This window comes from Mustelus asterias, chromosome 14 (assembly GCF_964213995.1).
Source record: "Mustelus asterias chromosome 14, sMusAst1.hap1.1, whole genome shotgun sequence".
NCBI lineage: Eukaryota > Metazoa > Chordata > Chondrichthyes > Carcharhiniformes > Triakidae > Mustelus > Mustelus asterias.
Genome location: NC_135814.1, coordinates 18,192,088 through 18,196,865, shown reverse-complemented (window position 1 = coordinate 18,196,865; position 4,778 = coordinate 18,192,088).

The window sequence follows — 4,778 nt, the reverse complement described above, 5'->3', positions numbered from 1 at the left end:
AGAGGCAAACAAGATGATCAGAGGATTAGATAGGGTGGATAGTGAGAGCCTTTTTCCTCGGATGGTGATGGCTAGCACGAGGGGACATAGCTTGTTCTATGTTCTATAAACCAGGTTAATTTAAATGTCCTTGACAGGCCAGGGAGAAGAAAGGTTTCTATAGTAAGGGGTAGGATTTGGGGGTGGAAATGACCAGAGATCGGGGGGCATTGGAGGTCGCAGGGATCTAAGATTGGGGGTTGGAGGTCAGGTGGTTTGCGGGTAGGGGTCAGAGGTCAGATTCTTCAGAGGTCAGGGGCTTGGCGATCAGATGGGTGGAGATCAGAGGGGGATTGGGCCTTGGATCTGACCTATGGAGGGGTGGTAGTTGGGGTGGAATGTCTCATCTTGGGGGGAAATCAGGTCTTGGAAAAGCGGAGGTTAGGGTGTTGGGGGGTGCAGGGGAGATTGTTGGTGGAATGGGGAGAGGGCAGTGTCAGAGTGGTCAGGCTTTGGAGGGGTCAGAGATCTGGGGAGGTCGTAGTCGTAGGTCAGGGAACGTGCCTGAAGTCAGGTTAAATTGGGCCTGTGGGGGACTTAAGGAGGGTGTTGAGCCTTTGGTGATGGGATCAAGCCTTGGGTCAGGTTCCATTAGGCCTGGGGGTAGTAAGGGTGAGAGTTGGGTCCACAGAGGGGAGAGGGAATGAGAAATCTTGTGCAGGTGGGGGTATGTTGCCATGTTAGTGGGAGGCCCATGGGAAATTGGGTCTTTACAATGTGGCAGTGGGGAGCTGGGGGCTTGTCGTTGGGGGGTGGGGGTGGTAGACCCCTGGTGTATCAAAGGTTGGGGGAAGTCCCATTGGGGGAGTGGATCTGAGTCGGTGCAATAGTTACCCAGAAGTTAAAAGAGGTGGCCCCCAGTCCAGGGCAATTGTCTAGGGGAAGTTTGCACTTCCGGACAATTGCTGTACAAACCATTCCTGGGAACATCCGAAGGGGATTCCCAAATGCATCATTGGGATACCTCCCCCCCATAATATGAAGCTGGGAAGCTTGCAAGTTAAGGCCCATTATGTAATTTCTGAGTTGCCTTCTCTGATTCCACTGCTGTTCCCAAGTCTGGTATCATCTTTAATAGATTTAGGCATTGAGGTTAAAAAATCAGACTATTCCCCTGAGCAGGAAGTTCAGTTAGGTGTAGGATAGCAGGATGAGATAAGAGGTCAGAGGATAGCAAGACATTCATTACAGGGTAGTTGGAGTTTTTTTTAATCCAGAGGAACTCAGGGTCTGGCACTTTGATGTAATTAAAAAGAATTACAATCGGTATTCACCAATGAGTTCTATTGACACCCAGGCACACTCATATGGATTTCATTCTGATTTTACCATAAACTTGAGGTCGTCCTAAACTCTATGAGCCATGTCTTAACTCGCAGAAAGTGCCACGCCCTTATTACATCTATGTCTGCTGAAATACATCGCATCCCAATCACACAAATTCTCACCCTTGTTTCCAAATCCCTCTCCATTGTTGTAGCCTCTGCCAACCCTACAACCCTCTGAGATATCTGCACTCCTCTCATTTGGACGCCTTGTGCATTCTCAATCATAACTGCCCCACCACCGTTGCCTCGGCCCCCAGCTCCAGAATTTCCCCCCTTTGGCTCTCTGCTTCGCTTTACTCCTCAAAGACACATCTTAAAATCTATCTCTTTGACCAATCTTATGGCCACCTGACTTAACATCTCCTTGTGTGGCTTGGTGTCATACCTTGTCTTATAATGTTAAGCTCCTTGGGACATTTCTTCATGGTAAAGGTGCTATATAAATTAATTTATGTTGTTCCTATCTGGGAGGCAGAAGACATTGGGGACAAGAGAGGCGCAGGTTCTAGAGCTTTAAAGGAGTCACAAGCAAATGTTTACATAAGATGGGCGGCAGGGTGGCACAGTGGTTAGCATTACTGCCCCACAGCGCCAGGGATCCGGGTTCAATTCCGGCCTTGGGTGACTGTGTGGAATCTGCACATTCTCCCATGTTTGCATGGGTTTCCTCCGGGTGCTCCAGTTTCCTCCCACACTCCAAAGATGTGCTGGTTAGGTGCATTGGCCATGCTAAATTGCCCCTTAGTGTCAGGCGGACTAGCTAGGGTAAATAAATGAGGTTACGGAGATAGGGCCTGGGTGGGATTGTTGCCAGTGCAGGCATGATGGGCCAAATGGCCTCCTTCTGCATTGTAGCGATTCTATGATTTCCTAATTATAAATATTGGCATAGTATTACTTAAAAATCATCACATATGAAGTAAGAATAATGTGCACGGGAAGTGCAAACTGTATATAAGATTTTCACATGAGAAATTTTATGTAGATATACAGCTAGAAAGTCAATATCCTTTCCCAAAGGTAGGGGAGTCTAAAACTAGAGGGCATAGGTTTAAGGTGAGGGGGGAGAGATACAAAAGGGTCCAGAGGGGCAATTTTTTCACACAGAGGGTAGTGAGTGTCTGGAACAAGTTGCCAGAGGTAGTAGTAGGGGTGGGTACAATTTTATCTTTTAAAAAGCATTTAGACAGTTACATGGGTACGATGGGTATAGAGGGATATGCGGGCAATTGGGACTAGCTTAGGGGTTTAAAAAAAAAGGGCGGCATGGACAAGTTGGACCGAAGAGCCTGTTTCCATGCTGTAAACCTCTGTGACTATATGACTCTATATCATTTAAAAAGCGTTTTAAGGAATTTGAAATGGTACAAATGTGTGGATGTATCTGAACAAGATCCGAGACTCCTCAAGGGAATGAATAAGGAAATTATTTTTGGAGCTTCACAAATAGATAGTTGACCTGGGAACTGTACAACATAAAATGTAATCCTAATATTCAAAAAAAGAAAGGAGGCATGAGTCAGAGAGTTTGACTCAGCTAGTCTAACAATAACCGAGGTATATTTGGCAGCATCTGCCTTCTGACTCAGTGGGGTTGTGGGTTCAAGCCCCAGCCTAGGATTTGAACACGTAATCAGGTTAACATTTCAGTGCAGTGTTAAGGAGGCATGGCAACATTCAAGATACGCCTTCGGACAAACCTGATAGCTCGAGTAAATATTAATGACGTCACTACTCGAAAAACAACAAGGATTTCCTCAGTCTCCAGGCCAACATTCCTTCCTAAACTTACACCACTAAAAACATTGATCAGTCATCTCATTGCTCTTTCTGGAGCTTTCCATGCTGAGGTTGATTGCCGTACTGACCTACATTGTAACCTTGGTGACTATCTGCCCCTAAAACTGGGAGTGAAGCAATGTGCAACAATGAGATGCCCATCAATGTTAACTGAAAGACAACAGAGGACATCCAAGTATTTGGATGAGCACTTGAAACATCATAACATTCAAGGATATGGGACAAGTGCTGGAAAATAGAATTAGCGCGACTTATGTGGCAGTTATTGTCGGTGCAGACTTGATGGGCCGAACGGCCTTTCCTGCGCTATATGATTCCATGACCCTATGACTCTATGACATAAGCAATGGATCATGCTTCATGGATTGGCTGGATATCTTTAAGGAGGTACAATGGGTTGTCAGATACAGATATAATGAATTGGATTTTTGTAAAGGCAAGGTATTTAATCACATTCTGTATGTGGAGCTTCCAAATCTGATCAAGGCATGTGCAATTAATGGCATATTAACTGGCAACATTGCTATATTTTATACTATTTTGTTAGTAAAAGGCAAAAAGTGATGATAATGGGTAAATTCTGACTGAGAGGCTTCAATTCAAGCTTTGTAAGGGTCCTGCTCTCTCTACTGTTCAGAGGGAATATCGAAGGAAGTGTGGAGACGAACGTATGAGGAGCCACTTAGTCCCTCGAGTCTGCTCCGCCATTTAATAAGATCATGGCTGATGATCTTGTAACCTGTAACGTCAACCCCACCGATCCCCGATAACCTTTCACCCCTTGTTAATCAAGAATTTATCTAGGTCTGCCACAAATCACATGGGGGAGGCCTCATGTCTGACTCCCAATAATGGGTAAACAACCACACATTAATTGTGTAGGGGGTTGATGCAGGAAACTCATCTGCTAGTGAGTGAAACAATTCAAAGACCCACTAAAATGCAATAACCCCTGAGCCCATCGCGACTTAATGGTGGCTCAGGAATTAAGTAAGAATCATTTGGGTCTCTCACGCCTCCACAAACCCAATTGGCACTCAGTGCCCAATCGAGCAATGTGATATTGGGAAATCAGGGACCTACTAAAAACCACCATACTGCCTTTGCTTCTGACCCTCCCCTCTCCCTCTTCGCCAATGAGCCCTATCCCCCTCCCCCCACTTACCTCTCTCTAGAGATCCAGCAGCGAACCCTGGTGAAGGCCCCAGTGTATTACCAGTAATGACCACCCACTCCCAGTGGCGAAGCCACTACTGGCCTCGGATTGACTGGCAGTTCTTTGGGGCAGGGTTGCCTCCCTGCTGGGGGCTCAATCCAATTGGAGGCCCTTAGCTGGTAATTGCATCAGGCCTCCCCATAAAAGGCAACACCATTGGTTCTCCTGCAGGTGGGTGGGACCAGCATTGTCAAAACTATGTCTGCTCTATGTTTCAGTGGTCTTATAAAATATGCCAAAAACACCCAGATCTATGTATGTCCTGATGTCTTACTGTTAAAAGGGCTGTTGCACTGAATGGCTTCTGGACAGATAATGCAAATAGGCAAAGGAACAGCAGATGAAGTAATGTAAGGCCATGAGCGTTGGAACAGGAAATATGTACACAGTGGAAA